Here is a 25,035-nt window from a genome sequence, read left to right as displayed (position 1 = left end):
AGTAAAAATGAGTAAAAATGAGTAAAAGACTCAGTCAAAATGGTCTTGGCAGATATTATCAAAAACATTGTTGATCCATTCAAGCATCACTTCCAAGCGGGCAACATCAAATATAACTACTCTGTAGCCAAGAAAGGAATTAATTCCACGCTAATCTAAAGAAGTGCTTCAGCTCTAACTGTGTCAAGCCTGACAACACAGGTATTATGCCATCCTTTCAGCAGCTGCTGGATAAAGCCTCCAGCTATGGTGCCAAATTCTACACATACTCCCCACAAACACATCTCCTGGAAATGTTTGCCAATAGCAAACAGAAGATTGCAAATGTGGTTTTGAAGTCATCTCCCTGGTAATGTTTCCATGTATCCTGTGAGGTTATGCACGTGGCCTCTGCACAGAGTTTAATCCAAAACATTGATATTGCCAGATTCTGTATTTCCAGAGATGTTGGTACTTAACATCTCTGCCTATTCCAGAGGAGATGGCAGAGGGCAGGTGGTCAGCAAAATGGTGATTTATTACTGGTAGCTTTTAATACAACAAATTAATGTCTTTGCCAGGTCCTCTCCTGCAAGCATATCCCTGGTAAGCTCTGCTGGTCTGTAACCTGAGAGCACCCATCCCATGCCCAGCCCTGCTGGCTGTCTCTGATGTTGAGTGTCCCCTCTTTACATCTTACAGCAATAAACTGCAAGTTTTCTGCAGAGTCTTAACTTTCCTGGATATAGTCTTTCAAAGAGCAACAGAAAAAGAACTTACACAGTACCAGGAATTCTCCCAGTCACCTCCTGAAGGCTGCAGAATTCTCACCCACACTGTTCTGGCACAGAAGGAAGCAGCAGCACGCCTTGCTGAAAGCCAGTGGCAGAGGTTGCCTTCCCCTCCTGCTCCTGGATGAGGCACACGATGGCCCAGCCTGTTTGGTGTTTCAATGCTGTTCACATTCCTCATTAACCTCAAACTGTGACTTCCTAAAAAGCACCAGTAAATATGCTTTAGGAGATGAGTTTTTCCACGTGATACTGTAAAAACTGTAGTGGCTGAAGAAGTCATAATCTATCAAATGAAGACTCAGGAGTCAAACAATTTCTGAAGATCAAACTTCAGATCTGCTGGCAATGCTGTAAATTCAGGGATTACTCTTCTGAGAGCCACCCACATTTACAGTGGTGGGAACTGTTAGTTGATGTGATGAAGAGCTAATCACCACAAGCACAGCACCAAGCAGAGGAAGCCCCATAGCACCTGGTCCTGGGTACTCCCAGGGACCTCAGCACACGACAGCCCAGCCATGGTTTGGGTGTTGGACAAGTCTGCTGGAGCTGCTGCCACCAGACAGCCTTGCAGACTGAGCAGGGTTATTGCCTCCAGGTGTTCAGGACTCATTGTGGGATGGGCATTTGGGAAATGGTGTGAAATCCACTGCAGGATGTCTTCAAGGAGTTAGTGGGGACATGTGAGACTTTGGGGGTTTTAAGGGTTTTTAAGGTTAAAGACAAAAGTCAAGAAGAGGAGGGTGAAGGTTGCTTGAAAAGGAACAAACATGAAAAATACAGAGATAAGTGGATAAAAAAGAGCCAGTTGCATGTGAACAGGCTGCTGGTCATTATGCTTGTTTGGTCATGCCCTGATTTTCCTGTTAAATTGCATTTCTGATTGCTGGCCTGAGTCAGGGACGATGTTCTTTGTGCATGTGTGTGTTTGTGAGCAGCAGATGGGGACAAGCCATGCAGCAGAAGGCCTGTGTGTCTGGGCACCAGTATGTGGAGACACCAGTGTGTGTTTGTGTGCTTTTCCCTAGGGAACATTGCTGCTGGGAGTGTCCATGTAGGATAAGGGGTGTTGGAGGCAGCTCTCAGGGAGGCTGGATACCAGAGAGACACCAGAGGTCAGGCAGTCAGATCCAGGCATGGCAATAGGTCAGCACAAGCTACAGAGGGACCAGTGTGTGCATGTCTGTGTGTGTGAGAGTCTGACTGCAGCAGCCAGACTGGAGCTGCAGACCCATCCCTGCAATCACATGGATGTCCTGGCCTCCAGGATCAGCCAAGAATAAATCACTGGCAGGGGCAGAGCACAGAATGGTGCTGTGTGTTTGACCCTGGGACTGACACCCACCCCTGCCCAGGCACAGCTGAAACCTCCCCACAGAGCCAGGCAGAGGAGGCTGCAGGCAGAGCCCTGGCAGAGCTGCACGGATGGGGCTGTCACAGATCCAGGGGACAAGGAGCACAGTCACTGCCTGTGCCGCTTGTGCTCTCCCAAAACTGGAGGAGCAAGGTCCCAAAGCAGAGATGGCCACACAGGAGCAGCCCTGTGGTGGAAGACACAGGTGGGAGCTCAAGAGCTTTGCAGTATTGCACTGCCCAGAGTGCCTCTGCCTGTGCCCACAGAGCAGCCATGGGACAGCCAGAACCTGCCTGCAGACAGCCTGGGGGAAGGTCTGGGAGTGGCACAGCCAGGGGGACCATGCTGTGTCCCAGGGGTGTGGGCTGCAGTGGTTTCAGCCCCTGCCTCACAGGACAGGGCTCAGCTGTGAACTAAGGCTGTCCTTCCATCCCTGGCTGTGGTGGCACATCTGTCCCCTGACTCAGGGAGGGCCAGCCCTCCCACCCCACAGGCTGCTGGTACCAAACAGGACAGTGGGGACACTGCCCTCAGGCTGCCCTGCTGCACTGCTGCTGTGCCTTTACAGCAAAGCCCTGTGCTGTGCTCACTTGGGGCACTGGTGCTGGATTCCCAATAAAACAGACTGGGATAGGTTCCTGCTGAGATGCAAACAGATGGCAGAAGCCTTTGAGCTCAGCTGATGTGCAGAGCTGTCAGAAGGAACTGGAATGTGCTTTCCATTTTCAGGGTGGTGGGACTGGGCGGCTCCAGGAGATGCCACACATCCTTGCCAGAGGCATCACACCTTCCCACTGGAGCATCTGCAGCTCTGGGCTCCCAGGGAGCTTCCTTGGGAGCCAGCAAGGGGTATCTCTTAATGCAGGGAAGGTGGGAGGCAGGAGATTTGCTTCCTTCAGCAACTGGCCTCACTCCAGAGCTGCAATCTGATCCAGGACTCTGTTTCTAGCTCAGGAGTAGAGAAGGATTTTAACTGCCCTGAATTTTGCATTAAATGGTGCATGTTAGAAAATCCTGTACATAGCTGAGAAACCACAAGCCTAGGCATTAAAAAAAATACTTCCTTAAAACTTACAGAGGTAAGAATGTTCACCTTTGAGCTCTCAATTACAAACGTTCAGGGGACAATAGAGCTGTGCAGGGAAAAGGCAATTTGTAATTGATGTGATTTATTAGGTTGTTTTTCTGCTCAATGAATATCCATAAACCTGCTGCAACTGTTACATGCATTTGTTTATTCAAATACATTTGACTAACAGTGTTCAGAAGCTTTGACAAGGTGGATTGATCATAAACAATCAAAACCTCAATAATGTTGCACTAGTAATTTTCTAGGAGAAAAAAAGAAATGTTTGAACAAACCTGGAAACCACAGAAGTACTTGTAGGCAGTAGAAGCTGCTTTCAATGTTTGCTTTTTGTGGTTTCAAAACTGAGTCCCAAAACTCCTGCCAGGATAACAATAGTTCCTACAGACACAGCATGCAAACCTTGAAGTTGGTAAGCATGTTCCCTCAAACTGAATTCATTTAAAAACTCTGCCACTGTTTGCATACTTTTAATTACATACAAAGAACTGGCAGTGCAAGTAACAGAAAATAAAAAGAAAAATGCAAAGAGAAAAGTCATGCCTTAAAAATTAAGCTCCTTGTTCAAACCCCAGTAGACAACATCAGAGCTGGCCCTAAAGAAAAAAGAGCAGAAAAAAGAAAACCAGGAAACAGCTCTCATTTTCCCCAACTTCCCAACATGCATCCAGTGAACATTCTTTGCTTTGCTCTCACTTTGTGCAGACCACTACTGTGATAGTGAAGGCATTTTCTTTGCCTGGAAAATGTGAATATTCCCTCTGAAGAGCACTTGAAGCATAGCAGGAGGAATTACTGGGGGGAAGAGAGGTTTCTCTGGAACTAACCATAATGGATTCCTTTTCATTCCTGCACTAAGGGACTTGCTTCAGAGCACAAGAGTAGCCTGGCTCCTTCAGAGATAATGTTCCCTGTATCAAATGGAGACTGAAAGGGGAAATATTTTTTCCTTGGAGCACCTGTCTCTGGTCCTCAAGGGCTCTGCATTGTATAGGGCCAAGACAAGTGAAGGATTAGTGGTCTAGAATTTAAAGTAAGAGGAAAGAGAGATAGGACCCCTGGATTACAGCCTTTGCTCTGACACACAGGTAAACAGTCACATTCAAATAAAAACTTCCTTTTTGAATGATTTTTTCCATTCCCTAGCAATCCCAGCTTATCTCCCCATAATGGTCTTCACTTCCAGAATCAATTTATAACCGATCAGACAGCTAAAATAGCTTCTTACAGTAGGTGTCTCTAGTCAATGACTGATTTGCATTAAGAAAGATATGACAGCCAAGTGTGAAGAGAAAAGAATGATAGTTTAATTTTAGAAAAATTCCACATTCATCTGAGAAATGATTACTAAGCACTGTGTATATTCATACATAAATTACTTCTAAAAATGTGGAAAATATATTAAAATGCTAAATGTTTTCTTGCAGTGGGAGCAGGAAGGCCCCAGATGAGATGCCGTGGCCTTTTTTTGCAGGAGGGGAAGGAGGGGAAGCACACACATCTAATGGCCCTGACTGTGGCACTGAGCAAGGACAAGGGGAGCAGCTCAGGGGTATGGGAGCAGAGGGATGCAGGAGGAAAGGGAGGCTGGGAGAGAGGGGCCAAGGCACCCTCCAGCCTCTCTGGGGAAGGGTGAGGAGCCTCGTGCTCTGTGTGTGTGAGCACTGGGACACCCCTCCTGCCAGCCCTGGGGACAGCAGGGATGTGTAATCATGGGAGCAGTGTAATTATGGGAGCAAAGAGGGAGGTTCCCAGCCAGGGAGTGCCAGCCCAGCCCAGCTCCAGCCCCTACAGAGCCAAAGGCAGCTCTGAGGAGCGTGACACAGTCGCAGGGGGACGTGCCAGGAGCCAGGTGCCAGCTCCCAAAATAAGTCCTGCAGCTTGTCAACAGAGCTCTGTCATCTCCATCCAGAAAAAGTCTAATAGTGGGCTGACGCCTGGCACTGACAAATTACCAGGTTGCTGGAACTGGGATTTGGATTGGCTGCTGAGGTTTGTTTTGATTTTTGAAGTGCATCTTTATTTTACCAGGAAAAGCTTTTTTCTTTGTCTGCTCGTGGTCCAAGCTGGCAAAAAGCAGCCTGGGATCTCCCACAGAGGAAGGCCAGACCCTGCCAGGGCCTGTGCACAGGCACTCAGAGGCAGCAGAGAGCAGCAAGATAAATTGTAGGCTCAGAGCCTGCCAGGGAAGGGAGGGGAAGAGTCGAGAGGAAAGAAAGGTGCATGAGGAGGCAGAAAGACAAGGAGAAGGTCAATGCAAGACCATTAGAGCATCTATTATGTTTTTTTACTAGATGTGTCTCATTTTTCAGTGTCAAGAAGAGAATGTGTATGCAGAGTTTGTCCCACGCTAACACACCCTGAGAGAACAGACATCAGTCACCAGCTGTGTCACGTTTTTATTAGCTAAGTTTCACAGAATCATCCCTCCAAGTAGGGAATAACTCCATGCATCACAGCTCAGGTTTGACAGGAACATTAAAGGCAATATGTACTTTGATATATCAATCCAAATTTGTAGGCAGCAGAGGCCAGACTTGATGTAAAAAAATATTACGATTATTTCTTATTAAAAAGTTAGGTTTGTGGCCATCTAATAAAGATCTCACTATCTTACATAAAGGTCTGTTTCAAACAACCAAAGTTGTGTTATCTGACATTTTAATTAGTTCCATTTCATTGCCTTGGATTCACCCCGTCTTCCTGCATTATAAGTCCTAGAGCATTTGACACTCTCATGTATAAGATCATCTTCGAAAGACAGCAAACTTTTATTAATGTTGACTTGGTTTCTACACACTAGAGCTCTGGTATTTGACATACCTGCTCTGCACATGACTTAACTTCCCTGCAATGTAACGGGAAACTCTTTCCTGGCTTCATTCCGGAGAAGAAAATTACTGTATAAGCAAATCACATGAAGGGCCAGATCTTTTAGGGATTTTTTTTTTATCCTAGGAGACAACACAGAACGGGAACTTCTCTTCCCAGAACTGCACAGCCATGAGTACCAGCAGAATGGCTCCAAGTTCCCTCACACAGAATTCTCAATGCTTTTCCTACCAGAGGCAGGAATAAGTAATTCTTTCAGAGATGGGCTGGTGCAAAGGCAGGATTCCTAAAAGGCAACAGGAATCTCCTCAGCAGACTGGAGAGCTCAGCTCATTGAGAGCAGCATGCCTTCATCATCCCAGTACAACTGAGAACAATTTTTGTGTTCTTTTGCAGATATAGCACTGTGTAAGGGACCTCTTAGCCCAAGAAAGTAATTTAACTAACCCTTAAAAAAATAACACCATTGTAGCATGACACTGAGCAATTTCAGTCCTTTCAAAAGCACTTTGAAACTATGCAGAACTCAAGAGTTTCCCACCCAAGGGATAAAGGGTAAGTATTTAATCTCAAAAATTTTACCAGATATTTTAAAACAGGAAAATATCAGCATTAAGCAATGCATTTTAGACAACAATTTCACACACTCACAGAGCAGTCAAAGTACTATAGAACAGAGTGATTCTGTGGTAAAAGGATTATGCTGGCTTACACCAAAAGCTCTATGTCTCATTTAGGACTTATGCATTCTGAGCAATAAATTTTTAAAAATCATGGGGAATTAAATTTCTTTCAGTGCCAATGGTTTCCAGATGAGTTTGAGTCAACTGACTGAAATTGGAGTTGAAAAGCATCATCCCCCATCCAGCAATGGCTCCACTTTTCCATCGTTCAGGGCAGAGCCAGATTCCAGGAATTCAGCTCTCCATATGCACATTTGTTAAATCTCTGTTGCTAGACACAGTGTATAGATTTTCATGTGTGCACTTCTCTGCAACAGAACATCCTCACTACCTTTCTTTCTGTTGATCAATTATTGCTGAAATTACATTCCAGTGCTTCTGAAAACAGCTCAGCTGGCTGAAACCTAACAGGAGCCACGTGCCAGAAAATTCCTCAAAGATTTTTTTCCTCTATGGATGAAGCTAACAAAAAACTACTTTTCCTTTCTTCTCCAGGTAGAAGCTTCTTAATTGACCATGTGGAAAGAAAATTAAATTATGCCTTTTCTTTTTAGATGGTTTGCTCTTTTTTCAGGGCTTCAGGAGGAGCAGTTTGCTCTGGACCCCTGGCTAACACAGTTTCTTAAGGCACTTAAAATATATTTCTATTTCCTTAAAACTTACCCTTTTATTTCATGTCTGTGTGGCCTATTGTATTTCAGCTTCTCTAAAGGCTCTAATTCAAACCCTGCATTTCTTTGTCTCTTTGAAGGATCAGAGAGGCTTCTGTTCCATGCATTCCAACATCTGCCCTAAAGATCTGGGTGATTAATTTTTGTTCTTCATCTGAGAGCACAGAAACAAGGCAAGACCAGCTCAGGCCTAAACCCCACCAAAGGAATGGGGTTCTGAAGAAATGGGGAAACCCTGAAGGTTTGTACAGGGCGCATACACACTGGAAAACTGGCTGCAGGTTCAGGGAGGACATCTCCACCATCTTTAAAGGGTAGTTCTGTGAGGACAGTAAAACAGAACACATTTCTTGCTCTACTCTATTTCTTGGTGTCTGGAGACAAACAAAATACAATCCTGACATTGCAGTGCCAAGTCCCCTGCCATGGTGTGGTCCCTGCTTTGGAAGCCTCTCCTCTCCTCCCTGGCTCTGCACTCTCACAGTCAGGGGAGAGGCTGAAGATCCAGCCCTGAGCACCCCCACAATCACCTTAAATGACTGTCTGGCACAGTCAAACAAACCTTTCCTTTCCAGGCACATCTGAGCAGAGCTCTGGACTTTTCCTTTGCAAGGTGACATTCTGTTATTAATATGTGACTCTGGGAGCCAAAACCCTGCAGGGCCCCACTGTGACCAAGAAAGGCACCTGGCTGCATGAAAGCAGCACTGCTCTCCCATTTACCCAGCTAAAACCCAAATATTTACTCCCAAATTGAGCTGGTTGTAGCTTGTCTATACCAGCTGGTTATCCCATTGAGCAAAGAGAGGAGGGAAATGGATTTCTTCCTGTTTTCCTTGCTGGTCAAAAGATTAAAAGCAATATAGTTGTGTTGGTCCCTAGGTATTGTCTGATTAATATCCTGCTAGCCTGCTGGCAAATTGCCAGAATCACTTCTTTTTAAATGAAAGACTTTTCCATGAGCTTAAATGGATTTTATTAGCATAACACAAATAATTCAGCACTTAGAACCCAGAGAAAATATTATAAATAAATATAAGCAGGCAGTGCCTACTAATGGTCCTTCCTGCTTTCTTTCCAGGTGGGCAAAGAACTGCAGATATTCCACCACTACAGTCAGGTCAGAAGGGTCTAACTTTTACAGGGGCTAGGAGGCTGAAAGGAGAGCAGCCCTAAAAATTCCTTTTTCCCAGCAGCACCCAACAACTTGTCCCTACTGGTTTTTAATGGAGTTGATCAGGTAAGATGTAACACAGAGAAGTCTTCTTCCCTTGTCTTCAGGTTTTTTGACAACTTGGATTTTCCCAGCTGAATCTTGTCTGCTGACCCCCATATCATCTCTTTCCCTCTCCTGACTCTTCCAGCATGTTTCCCATTAATGACCATTCTGAATTCTCCAGCTTCTCATTTCCTTTACTCTTCTTTGTAGCAGAGGTTTGTAGCCAAGTTCAGTTCAGAAACCACTGGCAGGAGGCTGGAGTCAGCAGCCCATAAGGTACCTGAGATTGCTGCATTTATTCAGTGTTATTCATGTGCTTGGGAATGCAGCTATGGCAAGCCTATCTTCTGCCTACTGTCTGCACCAGCCCCTCCTGTCAACAGGGATTTCAGAGGAGATAACTCCTCCCTGTCACCTCTAGCAGTGGTTGTTTCCCAAATAGTGCTCCCTGAGGGACTGACATGCCATAGAAGAAGATAAATGTTCTGAGGACACTCACTAAAAATACCGTGAGTTAATCCCCCAATTAAAAGCCTCTGGAGGAGAATAATGAGTGATCTGTTAGCAGTTCTGTAGGTTTTCAGTTGTCTGATATCCCACATCTGGGAGCTACTGCCCTCAGGTAGCAGCTAATTGGCCCCAGTTAGCACAGAGCCTGCAGTCCTTAATGTATGTATCATCACTCCTGCTCAGTAAAGCAAAAAAGGACTGATTTCAGCTTGACAGACTTGTGCTGCATTTCAGAGAAGGCAGGGAACTGACTTTACAGCATTAAACTCCATGTATAAATCACAGGACGAGGCAAAATCCAGGTCCTGACAAGCACTTGCTACCCAAGAGAGAAACTGGCTACAGAAGATGTTTCTTTGGGTCAAATATATTTATTTACAAGGACTGCAAAAGTGCTGCTCCTCTGTCAAAATCAAACAACCAGCATGTTCTTCACCGAGCCCCTCTTGGCCAATTCTGTAACCAAAAAAAGCTGTTGCAAGGCCTTTTCTCGAGCAGAGATCCAGTGATTGGTCTGTCTCCTTGGTTTTCTGTTACTTTCTGCCTCTGTCTCTGCAGAAGTCCTGCTGCTCCTTTGGCAGGCACACGAAGATCATTACCTTTCTCTCCAGGCCTTGCTCTTTTATTCCCACAGGCCCTGTGTAATTCAGCCTTTGTGGGATCTTAAGAACTTGCTCCAGTGGTTTTGGAGACTGAGTAGAACCAGAGAGCCCTGTTATTTGTAAGGCTTATCTCTGAGCCCACTCACCACCCCCTGCAATGCACCCAGGCTGTAGCAGTGCTGAGATACCTCAAGATTTTTATTTTTTTTTAAAGGCTCCATCCGCATTGATTTCAACAGTAGCTGGATGCCTAATCTGCTTATACACTTTTGAAAATCCTATTAAGTGCCTCTTTACTGCTCTAGGTTCCTAAATATACTTTTCTTAATTTGGTTCCAAGTGATTTGCATCCGTCATCGAGATTTTTGAGAGCGTGGCTTCAGGGGAGAGGCCTCCCTGTCACAGCCCCTCCATGCAGTCTGTCACTTGCTCAGATACCTACACTGGGAGCTGAGCTCCTGTGAGGATGCTGAGGCAGTGTGAAATATGTGAAATATTAAACTGTGAACACTCTTGCTGCTGCTGCATCCTCGTGTCTCCTGTGCTGAGCACACACGTCCCCTCCCACCAGAGCCCTCGCCATGGGCTTGTCACAGCCTCACCTCCCTTCCCACCACTGCCTCAGACACAAACAGGGTCCTGCAGCAGGTCCCAGCTGCAGGTGGAGACACAGCTCCTTGGTGAAAGTATTTTGGGAGCAGGGGAGGGATGGTTTGGCTGCTTGGGGGCAGCAGACAGGACAGCATCAGTGTCTCACCTGGCAGTCCTGGAGAGTTCAACGCCTGTGGCTCAGAAATGCCTTTGCTCAGCCGTTTTTATATTCCTTGGTTTACACTTCCTAAAAGGAAGTCACAGGCAAGAAAAACTGTGAGGATATAGATCAGAGGGGCTGAAAAGAGCAGTTTGTGCTAAGCACTTCTCAGTTTGGAGAAAGGGCACTGAAAATGGGTCTGTGCCTTTGGAACCACCACGGGATGCAGGAACTGCTTCCTGCACTCACTGGACATTGAAGTGGGGCCAAGGAAGGAAACTGGCCATGGCCAGGCTGGTCCCCACCCATGGACAGCTTGGGAGTGATGGGCCCTGCTGGCATCCTCAGCAGCTCTGCAAGTCTCACCAGAAAGGAGAAGAGAGGAAATTAGCACCTCGAAAATTACAGTTTAAACAATCCTCAGAGCACCTTTAGCTGTTCTGAAGATGAAAAGAAACTTTGAAAGAGGCATTAAAGGTAGGATGGTCTGGTTTTGATACAGAAGAACAACGATTTTAAAAGAGCAATGAAAAATGGGAACATGTTTCAAGATCTAAGCATACATTCAGAGAAATCTAGAAGGGTGCAAACATGGAAATGTTCTGAATCTGATCAGATCTTTCTCCTCTTACAGGCCTTATGCTGCAGCCCAGAAGGCCTTGACAAACCAGAGCCTAAAAGTCCATTTGGCCTTTGCTGCTGATTTCCCAGTATTACTTGTTTGCTACAAATCACAGCATCCTGGATTGAAAGACAGTGTGTGTATTCCATTGCCATCTGTCAGAGGTGGGCCAGTTATTCTGTTAGTTGGGCAGGTTTTTCTTTATCTCCTCCACAACCAATCCTCCCTCCAGGAGATCTCTTCTGTCCATGGCCAGTGAGTGTCCCTGCATGGCTGATCAAATTCCAGCATCCCATGGGGAGATGCTCCGCCCAGGGGAGGAGCCAAGCATTCCTACCTGGATACAGTCTGAGGTTTGGAACAGCACAGCAGCCTTTGCCCCCTGCATTCCCAGAGGAGCAGCTTTCTTCTCCCCTGCATTCCCAGAGGGAGAGCAGGCCCATCTCCAGCAGCCCTGGAGCTGCAGAGGAAAACTCCCCCCTTGTGCAGGATCCCTGCTCCAGCAGAACCACAGCTGGCACTGCAGGAGGGCTGAGCCCCCCTGGGATGGGACTGTGCCACCACCCTGAGCCCCCCTGGGATGGGACTGTGCCACCACCCTGAGCCACCCTGGGATGGGACTGTGCCACCACCCTGAGCCCCCCTGGGATGGGACTGTGCCACCACCCTGAGCTCCCCTGGGATGGGACTGTGCCACCACCCTGAGCCCCCTGGGATGGGACTGTGCCACCACCCTGAGCCCCCCTGGGATGGGACTGTGCCACCACCCTGAGCCCCCCTGGGATGGGACTGTGCCACCACCCTGAGCCCTCCTGGGATGGGACTGTGCCACCACCCTGACCCACAGGGGGCCAGGGCATGCTCTGACTCTGTCAGTAGGGTTTTTTTGTTGTTTGAACTATTACATTTGTATTTTTATTTTTCCTGGTAAAGAACTGATATTCCTACTCCCATATCTTTGCCTGAGAGCCCCTAAATTTCAAAATTATAATAATTCAGAGGGAGGGCATTTACATTTTCTATTTCTGGGGGAGGCTCCTTCCTTCCTTAGCAGACACCTGGCTGTTCAAGACACACAGGCAGCAGCTGAAGTGCACCAGCACTCACAGCAGCCCCATTAAGGACCCAGCAGTGCAGGATCCAGCCTGGGAGCTTCAGTCAGCAACTTCTGAGCTCTTGGGTGTTTCCTTGCAACGTGTCAGCTTGTGCAGGCTTTACAGCACATCTGTGCTCCAGCCCCTTGTCTGCAAGGCTGCAAAATTAATAACAGTGGATCCTATGCAATCCTTATGGATTGTTTAGCTACCTTTTGCAGTGTATGGGCACAGCTGAGGACAAATATCCTTTTTGCAAAGAGTGAATTAAATGTCCATGCAAAAAATCTAACCAGTTACGACTTGCTGATACCCACTGAATAGGCAGACAGTCCAAATCCAGAAATGAAAAAACTTTAAAAGAACAAAAAACATTGTTTGCTCATCCTCCCATTGCAACTGTGCAATGAGCAGAGAGAGGAAGGAAAGGTTACCCTTGTTCTCAGTGGAAAGAGACAGAATATTCTTGCCCTTGGATCTGCCAAGTTTCCAAGGAAGATCCCAGAGCTGGATATCCTCAAGGAGCAAATGTTAACTAACAAAGAGAGAGTTGGACAGGCTCTCTTTCTTGGGAGAGGAGCAGGGCTTCCCTCAATGCCACTTCGCATGAGACCTAGAGCCAGCAGCCAGAGCATAACCTAATTAGGCCAGAGAGGGTGATTAGCTGTTTATTTTGAGGATGTTCAAACCATGCACTCACATTATACACTGCCCTGGGACAAAAAGGATGCTGTTTATAGTTCCAGGCCTACAGGATCAGCAAAGTTTATTTTCCCCTACAAACGAAGGCCTGTTCTACTTACATTCTTTCAACTCAGATTGGATCTGTTTATTTTCACTCATCTGCAGGAAATGGGAATATTTCAGTCTATTATTTTGAGTCCAGGGAAGCAGTTTGTATTGCTTAACCGTGGGCAAAGGCAAATTAGTCACAGCCTTCACTTGCTACCTCAAAATGTTTGTTTAATAGTAGTACCATTAGTAGAAAAAGGATTTGCAAAACCCCATAGTGCAAATTCTGCTTTTTGAACCTTTTCTGGAAGGCATGAGAAACTTTGTTAAACCCCTCAGATGACTGGTACTCCACTGTGGAACATGGAGATGATCAAGTTGTCCTTCTTCCCAGCAGGCACTCCATGTATTGATGCTGAGCTAAGGGGTTTAATGCAATATTTTCAAAGAAGCTCACTGCTTCTTTATTGAATTTAGCTCTTGATTGTCTTGAAGCAGAGCATTGAGAAAGGAAAATGCTGGTGGGAGAGAAGGGAGGTCCACACATGTGGACCAGAAGGGTCAGAGCAGTGGCAACGGGACAAAAATGTCTTCATAATATATAAAGCACACCCTGCCAAAAGCTACAATGGGATCTGTCTTCAATGTTTCCAAATATTTGTTTGAGTTGGCTTCATATTTAGTTATAAAACAATCCCTGTTTGTTAGAGTATATTAACAGGATTTGTTTGCGTGCTTTGATCTTCTATTTTTAATCATCTCTCATGTCCACGAAGCCTATGGTAAGATTCTCTATTGATAAAAGTGCTCAAATTACAGCAAATGGACTGTGAGGTGCCAATATATCTTAGAGAGGGTTTTAATTCCTTTGAAGTTAAGCTTTTTGACGGTCAATTAAATTATTTTAATTGTATCTTACTTATTTTAAACTCAAATCAAGATTCTTTTTCAACTGCCGTAATTTAAAAATTCTGCAGAAGCCAGGCAACTGCAAGTGCTGTGAATGTAAATTTCATCTGCTGCCTGCATTCAGCAGAAGAAACAATCAAAAATGCACCAAATACTGTGATGAAAACAGAAATTACTGGCAACCAATTATGAAGATATGGAACAGCAGAAGGTACAGTGTGTTACATACATTATGGGGCTGCCAGAATAGGCTACTTAGGGATGTACAATAATAATTTAGATTGTTGATCATAATAATCTCATGCTGGCCATAACTGTCTGGCTGCTACTTTATGCTTCCCCAGCCTGTTTGCTGAATCTGTTTGCTGATTTCTGCACTTGTTTATAGTTTGAAAATTGTTTGAGGCAAAGTGAATTTTGCTGTTTGTTTGTTTTGCTGGCTCTCGAGAAGGGAACGAGAACCTCAGTGATCTCCTTCGCTGAAAATAATTTAAAAATCCCTAATGGATGCTGTAAAAATTCTTCTCTAAGAAAAACAAACTCAGCTGAACTCTAGCTAAATTAACTGATATCCCTCATGATCCACCAATTTTCATGATGGATTACAGGGAAGCTTTATGAAGTTCAGAAGTGTCTCCTCCCTCCTCCTCCTCCTCCTCCTCCTCCTCCTCCTCCTCCTCCTCCGGGCAGGGTCCTGCCAGAGATGGAACAGAACTTCCCCACTGCACTAGCATATCCTCCAGTTCACTGGGTTAAGGCAGCCTAGAAGGATCCCTTTTCAGAGTAATGAGGGTTAGATGCTGCCCAAGAAAGCTAGAGAGCATCCACAGGTTTTTAAGAAGAGCCAGTGCATGAGAAGTTACAAAGTGCCAGTTGCCTTTACCTTGGTGCTTTTTTCCCTTTTCTTGCTCTGAGACATCCAACTTCCTGGGAGCAGGTTTCTCATGCAGACCCCTGGAAAAAAAACCTTCATGTTTTTCTTGCTGTTTTCTTCCAAATAGTTTCCTTTTGTCCTGTTCTTGTAAAAAAAAAAAAGTTAAATTATATCTGTTCCATTTTCAAATATTCCCTGTGATTGCCAGGACAACAAACCATACCAAGGTAGAATCAATTGATTTTCATACAGCTTTCTTGTGGAGTTTTGATTGTTCCTTGTATATGATCAAGAAGTCCAACACAGACAGTAATTTGGCCAGAAGCTTGTTGTCAGCTCTTCTGAGATAGGAATATTTCAATATTTCAGATTTTTCTATTGTTCACAAGAAAAAAGTTGTTAAAATCTTATTTGGTAGTTAATTCTCCTGCAATACATGACTAACAAGATTTCATAACATTTACTTATGATTATTAAGTCATTTCTAGCCTTGTTAAAAATTTTTGATATTTCTGTGGATTTTATTTGTAAGTTTTCTGAGGCTTTTTGACAAAATCCATTGGAGTATAGCTGCTTTCTCCCAATACACACAGGAATTTATGCTAAATTGGATAACAAAGCTGCTTGGGTTGGAAAACAAATTAATCCACCCAGTCATATATGAAATGCCCAGAAGAAACAGAAGAATAACAGCTTTTCTACATTTTACTTCTGTGAAGAGAGAATGAAACATTCTTGTCTCCAGGGATCTTCGAGTCGCTGCTCCCATCCTTCAAGCTTTATCTCCCCTCCCCAGATTCAGAATTGAAGGAGCAGAATTAAATGGTTTAATGAGAAGAGGTGATGGTGGCAAGAGGGGATACTGTCAATCAAGGAACAAGTCCATGGCCACGTGAACATCCAGAATAAAAGGCTCAGTGCAACCAGACAGGCAGTCCAGGGGCTGCTGGGGGAGATCAGAAGTGGGATCTGAAGGTCTGATAGTCAATGGCAAGGTGATCAATTGTGCTGGGGATCTCTGCTGCTGTTCACCTCAGGCAAAAATAGAAGCTTAAATGCAGGTGTTCCTCTCCAGTGACTTGGACTTCTTGCTCACATGAAAGCATCCACACTTAGCAAAACAAATCCCACCTTCTCCTAAGGCTGCTTGCGTTCCCTGAATTGCTCAGGAGGGAACACTCTTCCCTTTCTGCTGCACTTGCAGCTGCCTGAGAGGAGGGTGGGTGCTCAAACTTTGTTTGGAAAGAGCAGTGCCCCTGATGGGGAGCACTGGGGAAGTGCTTGCCAGGATTAAAGGAGGAAGAAATTGCCTGTGTCCAAGTAAAGAGTTTCTAGCAGAGACCAAGGGAGACAAAAAGGCATTAGAAATTCACCTCAGGGGAAATCCTAGGCTATATTTTCTCTGAAAAAAAAACACCTAAGCTTTACATCACGGATGTGCCTGACAAAGAATCTGACTGGCAAAGCTGCTGTCTTTTAAGAAAGGGGTAAAAGTATATTTGATGCAGCGTTCAGTTATTTGCTCTTTGGAAATCCAGTTCCCAGGGAGTTTTTCTCTCATTCTGCTTTATTGGTTTTCACTGTCTCCTAAGATCTGTGCAGTTCAGCTCCATGGTAACTCAGGAACTCCCTCAGTCACTTACTTACTTATTGATGTATACAAGGAAAGCACAGGGCTAATACACTGTTTGAGCATCTCCACGGTATATTTAAAATATCTAAGGAGTGTGGCAGAGTAAGATTTATAGAGGATACAGAACAGTGCTGCATTGCCTTTAGTGGTAGTGATTGTCTCTTGGGAAGTTCTACCAAGTCACTCCAGGCTTTGCAACAGCTAGTCAGGCTAAACTCCTGTCCACACTGTTAAGCAACATTTGTTCTCCCTGTCCTCCAGAGACTACAATAAAAAATACGAGGTGATTAAAAAGGGGAAGCAAAACAGAGGAAAAAGGACTTGCCCTACAGTAATTAGCCTGTCAGGGCTTACTAGAGAGGTGCTACTGATTTAACAGCCAGGATATGAGCCCTGTAATCCTCATTCTCTGCTGATCTACAGCCCACCACCACTCTGCTCAGCCTGCCAGCCCTGGGTTTTTTTTACAAAGAACAGAAATGCTAGAGGGGCTGGTGCCTGTCCACGTTCTGCTCTGACATGCGCATGCATAATCAGAAAGCACTTCAGGCATTAGGAAACAGAAAAGCCATAACAATTCCCACACGGACCTGAAATCAGATCCCTGCTTCCTTAGCTTTCATCCTGGTGCCCAGTCACCAGCTGGCTGCTCCTGTTCATGACACAGGTGCAGTTACTTTGAATATCTGTGTGTTGATTTTCACCAATTATGATGGGGTCCAGACAACAAAATGTTTAGTGCAGGCTGCAGTTCTGGAGGTGCTGTGGGCATTCATTGGTTAATGCCACAAGGACCTGGTGTACAGCATTTAAAGCTTTAGCAGTATTCTGCACCTTCTCACTGCTGTGAGCTTTGAATATCCTTGGGATTAATTTTTTAATGCTTCAGAGAAGATGACTCAAAAAGTAGAAATGACTACCAGAAGGGAAAAAAAAATCCCACATATTTTGGGCAAGAAATAAAGCCACAAGCTGCCATTTAAATCTTGCACTGAGAACAGGGGAAGGATCACCTTCTACTATTTCAGTTGCAGTGAGGGATCTGCAATAAGATATTTGTACGAACACAAAGGCAAGGAGCTAAAGATTTGTATCAACATGTCCTGAGATCTTTTGGAAAAGGTTAATTTTTCAAGGAATTGTTCTACATTGAAAAGCCCACCTTTGATATTTGGCAATGAGTAACTAAGGAAGTCAAAAAAGACCATTGCAGCTGGCTACACTATTGAACATGTCAGAGCAGCACAGGATCCCCACTCCCTGCACCAACAGCAGGCAAGCATCACTTTCTGCCTTCATATCTGGAGATAGAGATCTTCCCTGGGGGGGTTTCATAAAGCTCCCAGCTGGTCCACATCATCCTCCTGCTCTGGAAGTGTTTCCTTCTGAAAGATACAACATCAGGGTCATTTGAGGTGGGGATCACTTGGTGGAATGCAACTTTCTGCATGGTGAATGTTCATCTGTAATCCCACAGCTAATTTCTAAAGCTGAATCAAAACCAAATGCAGAAAAAATGAAAATGGTTGGGTTTCTGTCCACATTATAAAGTCTGTATGGACCAGTAGCACAAAGCTCTTTATTCTTACTGATACTACTATTGGTATTATATTTTTCATTTTGAAGTGACAAATGCTAAGAAAAGAAGTAGGAGTTCATAATTAGTTTGATTAAAAGAAGGGAAACTCACCCAAGTACATAAAACATATTTATGTATAACTACAGAAAATACATTTACATGGTCAGAATCCTGATCCAGCCTGTGCAGATAAAAATGGTGAAGGAAAGCCCACTTCACTTCTGGAGACATCTGTTGTCTGCCGCTAAATAGGGGACTAACTTGTAATTAGATAGATCTTACAGAAAATGTTTGGCAATACTTGAAGCATCCTGCATGCTGCATCTTGTTTGAGCTACCTGACTCACCAACGTTTTGCTTTTGCAGTTAAGTTTAGCCACACGATGCTAATGCAAAAATAAAGAGTCATCTGACCTGTAAGTAAATAATAATACAGCCACAGGAGCTACCTCTTATTTAAGGTTTCAGAACAATTTTGGTCTTAAAGTTCATTTCATTAGAATGTTTCAGCACATTCCTCTCTGCACTGCTCTGTGGTTAGATCCCAATCAGAGGAAAATATTTGGAAGTTGCAGGTTTTAGGAGGAGCTGCTCTTTCAGAACACAGAATCAGCAATTTGTGATTTTCCATACTAAATTTTGTGCATTCATAATTCAGAACAGGCAAAACTGAACAGAAGATTTCTCACTGGTCATGCTGACAATGAAGATATGGAATAGTTTTTGCCAAGAACCTTGGGGAGAAAGAGGTATAAAAGTGATCTCACCCAGTATAACCTCATGAGAAGTTTAGTAAAAGGGTAAAAGTACATCACCTGTCCTGTGTCTAATTCTGTCCTACTTTGATTGCTGAGATACATTATATTTTATATATGTCTGGGGGATTATATTAATCAAATTTCCACAGAAGTCCCCTAGCTCTGCCCTTGTATCTATCTCATGGAAAGTGAAGGCCTCAGCCTCCAAAGATCATCCTGAAATTCCCTTCTAGCCTATCTCTTTTTATGAATATTCTTGGCAGATGTTGGCAGCAAATACACTCAAGCAGTCATTTAAATTCTGCTACTTTCTCAGGAAGGGAATTCTTTACAAATTATATTTGGTAGCATCTACTAATTAATTCATTCTCTTTCAAATGCCAGCTATAGCCTGATCCTGTTTGAATGTTCATGTAAAAAACTTCCTCTTTAAACATTGAGACTCTAAGACTCAGCAGTGAAAACACTTGAATTGCTGATTTTGTTTTCTAAAAAAAAAAAAAAATAATCCTCAAAACAGCACATTCCTATGCAATGTTTCCACCTTGATTAAATTACACACTTCCCACTGGAAAAAAAATCCATTTTCCACTCTCTATTTATGGAAGCATCAGTCCACCTTGCTGAGGTTTCTCTGCAGTTCAGACAAGGGAAGTTTGCACTTTGCACCAATCAGCTGTTTACTGCCTTAAAAAATTGGGCTGAGTCACCAGGCACTGGAGATTCAAAGATCAGTTCCTGGGTCCCAAATAGGGGAACACTTTACTGTGCCTAATTTAATAGCTAAAGTAAATTTAAATCCTTCTGCAGGTTGGAGTTCTCAGTTTAGACCACAACTTAACTTTCAATGGACAGGTTTGGGCAGAAATGCCATTGTGCAGAAATCAAAGGCACACTCTGGAGTGACATTTCCTGTGACAGCTGATTGGGAACTTCAGCTGATAGATGATGGACATGGGGTAAAACTAAAGGACATTGCAGGCTTTGCACTGCCTGCTTCTGGGATTTCTAATGCTTTCTTCATCTTTATTAAACAGCCTCATTATTTTGAAGAACAATAAATTGTTACAATTAAATCTTCTTTACTTCTTTCTTGTTTGGGAATTTTTTTATGGATCACAGTGTTTCCTGAAATTACACAGTGCAAATATTATTACCTGTGAGATGAAATTAAGCTTAGTGAGTAAACCAAATAGATGCACAAATAAATAGACATTCTTCAGTGAGCAGCTTATTTCTGAATAGTTTTGGACATGTCCATTAATTTGTCTTTCTGCAGGCAGTGAACAATAATTTCACCACCCCAGTTCTGGACACTGAGGAGCAGAAGGCTTCAGCAGACCTTAGGAAACCTTTCAAAATCATCCACATTTTTAATCAGAACGTGAAATACTTTCTAATCAAACATCTCACCATAGACTGCAATTGTTCAGAAACATCCATGTGGTTATCATCCCATAAGTGCAGTGTAACAGGTAATAAAAATCATAAAAACTTACATTTTTCAATCTGCTGAATTCCCCAAATTACCCAATTGCAAAGCTAGTTGTGAAATGAAGAGACAGAAAGTTATAGAAAACTGCAATAAACTCTGAAGTTAACACTGACAGAAAAAGGTGCCAGGTGTCAGATTAGATAAAACAACTTGAGATTGCATATTAAAATGTGACTTCATTAAAGGTACAAACACATTTAAGCCTGAGGTTATGGAATTTACTTTAATTTGTCTTCATAACAACACCTAAAACTTTCAGAAAATGTTGGCAGAAAAAAAAGCTAAAGACAACTGTAAAGAAGCTCTATTTTTTTTTTTTTTTGTTATTATATAACCAAAATTTAAATAAGTTTTAGGTTGAAAATCAGAAATAAGAACTGGTTTCCAATTAATTGGGTAAAATCATGTAATTAAGTAAAAATTAATTCATGCTACTTTGAGTTGACAGAAAAAAAAACATAACTAAGTGAAGAAATGCATTTTCCCTGCTGTGCTCAGCTGAGTTTGTGTTGCTTATCTGTTTAAAGGTATTTATGTTTCCTACATGAACCCTGTCAGCAAAGAGAAATCTGCACTTTTAGAAGAAGGTACCCAATGATCCAGAGCAATCACTGATCACTCCTGACCATTCAGCCCAGTTAACTCCTGGGGCACTGATCTGTTTTGGGCTGTTCCAGCCAGGCATTTCCAGCACAGAATTGCTGCTGAGGAACTCACTCTTACCATTTTATACATTTAGGCCCTTCCACAGAACTCAGCTGCAGCATCCTCTTGGTCTCCTTTCACTGAGCCATCCAGGCATGGTCAGGGGAAGCTGTGTCACTGCTTTTCAAGGGGTTTTCTTCAAAGGCTTTTCTTCAAAGAGTGATCAGAGCAAAGCTCTGCTAACTCAGCCACCCCAGCAGAGATGCTGCAGCCCAGGGATGCTGCTGCACTCTCAGCACAGGTAGGATCTACAGGGCATGGTTCATTTTGCTCAGGAAAGCAGAGCCATGGGGAAGTTCCCAGTGATTTTGTTTTGATTTATTTTGCTTTGCTTTAATCCAGTTAAACTACAACAGGAAAGTTGAAATTGCAGAGCACAAACAGGAGGATTTCTCCAGCTCATTCCCATCCATTGCACCATGCCATACTTTTGCTAATGTGATTTTAAAAGCCAAAACTTTTCTTTCTGACTGGCTTCTGTCTTTGACAAATTCCACACATCTGAATACAAAGATCATTCCAGCATTAGATATGAGACTTCATTATTAAACATTACTGAGATGTTTAATCTCTGTTTGACAAACAATATTAAAAAAGATAAACTGGAGTATCTGAGCCACAGGAGGGTCTCAAAAGGTTCATGAGATAAAAAAACAACAGGAATTTAGCTCCTAACCCAGAAGGGTAACAGCAAATTGCTTCTGTTGGCATTTCAGATGGATTTTTTTTCAGATTTCTCTGCAGGTTTTGAAAAAAAGACTTGGAAACAGTGACTCCTAAAACAAACTGAACAAAGATTTCTATCTATTTGCAGAAGTATTAGTTCTCAGTGGGTCTGTCTGCATTCAGCAGTTTCTGTATTATTACATATTTTCAGTGTTGCCAGATTCTGCTTGGTTACTCTAAATTTCTTTTGCTCAAGTATATATTTTATATCTTTTGATGGGAAAATCTGAGGCTTGTAACTTCCTGGGCTACAAATTCATAAGTGACAGTCAGACATGAACAAAATTTCTCTGTCTCTTCAGCACCTCAATAAACAGAAACATGGAAATGATATTTTAAATGTAAGCAGAAAATACTGATGTTGAAGTGTTGTTACAAAAACTACTAGGAAGAAACAACAAAATTCACAGGTATTCAACACAGAAAACTGAGAAAGGGGACTAAATTAATCTATTTTCAGCCACAGAACATGACACACTTCAAGAGGCCAGCAAAACCAAGCTCATGAAATAGGATTCCTCTAGATGGAACTCTTGAATTTGAAAGACGACAGTTGTGTAACAAAAGCATCAAAACTTAGGAAATTATTCTCTTCCTCTACTGATAATTTCTCCTTCTGAAACTCCTCCTTAGAGGAAAATGAGTGTATCTCACCTACTCAGCTCATGGCAGATGAGCTACAGCTCTCCTGTGCAGAAGACTTGAATTCAAAGGACTTGAATAATGCTGTAAAATAAATAAGGTGATGACTACGACAGAGGCTTTGACAGGTGCAGAGAGCTCTTTATCTGTGTAGTTCTTTTCAGAGTAGCATTAAAGCTGCTAAACCAAGATTCTAGATTTTACTCAGCTCTTGCCATTGAATTCCCTACTAAGACTTGTAAATGTTCCTGGACTAGAAAAAAAAATATTTTTTAAAATATTATTTTAATTATTCTGCAAGTAAAACAATTATATAAAAATACTTGGGAAGGTAATGGGCAACAAAAAATCAAATTCACTTAAATAGAACATGATTTTTTACAAGTTAAATGAAGTACTCACAGAGCCATAGAAGAATATGCTACACCAATTTTGTACACAGCATCAGAACAGTTCTGCAATAATCTTTAAGACAAGTGTGATATCTTTAAAAATGAATCATTACAAATATATGGGAGAAAATGGGATATATCTACAGGTCCAAGTGGTATCCTTCAGCTTCAGAAAAACACAAAGGTAGGTGCCAGCAGTTACACCTAGACACCACAAATGTATTCAACGAGAACACAAGTGCAGATAAAGCAGAAGTGCTAAAACACAAAGAGCTTTGCAGGATAACACGTCCCAGCTGAAGCACTTGCAAGGTAAAATAAAATACTGTGAGGCAGCTGCTCTTAAAGGCTCCAGGCTCACACTGAGGGCCCAGGGATCAGCTGGATGTCAGCCCCTTGAACCCTCCATCAGCACTGCAAGGAAAGGAGCTGCCACAACCAAGATCTCTGCACTCCAGCACGGCACACGCTGCGGAAATAACAGAGACACGTTAGAAAGCACAACGTGATAACAGGGAGGGAATGCTGACCTCTGCCAGTGACTGTGCAGCTTTTGTTCTTTGCATTCTTAGCTTCACATCTTGCCTGCTGAAAAACAGGTTTTCTCCAGGCTACCTTTGAAACGTGCAGAGAAATCTCTCCTGGCAGAAAGCATAATGTGTGTGGCCTCCTGCGGGGCACACGAGCATGGCTGGGCTCTCTCCTCGCTGTCTGCTCGCTGCTGGCTGTTGTCAGAGGTGCTAGCTGCCCTCCAAACCCCCTTCTGCATGTGGAACACATTTATCCACCAAAGATCACTTCCCTCATTGAATCCCTCACAGCAGCAGCAGAGCTTTGGCTCCCCTGGACACATCTGGAAATGCCAGTAGCCACAGAGACTCCAGCATGGGCCACGGTCCAGGAGCTGCCTCTCCTCCCTCAGGGCTCCAGAGAGGATCCCAGCTCCTGCAGTCAGTGAAGCATCCAGCTCAAGATGCACCTCACAGCAAGGATTGAAACCCTGGACTGCATGCACAGAATCGTGTCAGAGACAGCCCTGCACAGCACACACTGCAGCCCACCCCAGCCCAGAGGCAGGCACAGGCCCTGAGAGGAGCAAAATGGCCACTTGTGGGACCATTGATCCAATGAGGAACAAAAAACTGCACAGGGGAGAAAATGGAGCATCAGACACAAAATATATAAACTGATCTATTTCTGTTCTGACCTGGGCACCAAGAAGGACCAAAGCCAGCTGTGTGCTGTAACAGAGACCTCTGCCACTGCTGCCAGAGGAAATGGTCCCTGCCCACAGGTCACATCCTGCAACCATGGTGCAGAAACGGGTCCCAGCTCTGGTACAACTTGAACCAGAGTTTGGGGTGGGCTCTGGGTGCTCAGCAGGTGCTCCTGAGCCAGCAGGTGCCCATCCAACACACCCCACGCCAGGTCCTGGCTGCCGCTCCCCCGCGGTGCCACAGGGGTGGGGATGGCTCCTCTGGAGACATTTTATAATTGCCACCATGAGCTTCATATACAGCAGCCAGATGCTTGGGGGGAAAGGCAGGTGGGGGGGACTATAAATCTGTGACTGAGTAATGGAGTGTTGGGCCATGAAATCCATAGCTTACCCCGGGAGAGGCTCTCTGGGCGGCTGCATTAAGGCCAGCACAGCGTGCAGCTGTTTATCGCTCTGAAACAGCTCTGCCTCTCTCCACAGAGGCTGCAGGGGCCTGTCTGCCCTCCTGGAGGCTCTTTTCATGTCCTCCTCTGGCCATAAAGAATTAACTCATCATTGAAATGCTATAATCAGCATCTCAGGCTCCACTAACACCTGCTTAAATAGTGTGACTGTGCCTCGAATAATTTGACTGTGCCTCATGTAGCACCAGCCTCTCTGGTCTCAGAGGGCAGCCTGGTGCTCACTGCCTGTCTGAGAAGTTTTGGGGGAACAAGAGACACAAGGCATCACCTCAGACCTGTTCCTCCTCTCACGCTGAGCCCATCCTTGGCATCAGACACCCCAAGGTCACAGCAATATTACACACACTTCAGATAAGTCTGTAAGAGGATTTACTGGTCTTGGAGAATCACTTGTCTTGGATGAACCACTGCTCCTGGATGAGCCACTCTTGGTTGTCAAGGAGGGACTGATCTAAACCTGCAGCCTCTCTAGGTACTGCGTTTTCAGGGAGGAATTAAAACTCCTTAAAGACACCACCAGCAGGCAGCTGCAGGCTCAGCAGTGCCGGTGCTGTGAATCCTGGACCACCCAGCAGAGCCACATCCATCTTCCCAAAGATTCCTGCCCCACAGCCCCCTCTCCCCGGGGCACCGCTGGGATTGCTGGCACCCCTGAGGCAACAGCTCAGCCAGTGGGAAGCCCCAAGCCTGTTTCTAACCCCTTTTCCTT

The sequence above is a fragment of the Serinus canaria genome, chromosome 1 (genome assembly GCF_022539315.1).
Source record: "Serinus canaria isolate serCan28SL12 chromosome 1, serCan2020, whole genome shotgun sequence".
Classification (NCBI taxonomy): domain Eukaryota; kingdom Metazoa; phylum Chordata; class Aves; order Passeriformes; family Fringillidae; genus Serinus; species Serinus canaria.
The sequence above is the reverse complement of the archived record's forward strand: the minus strand, read 5'-3'. Positions refer to the sequence as shown.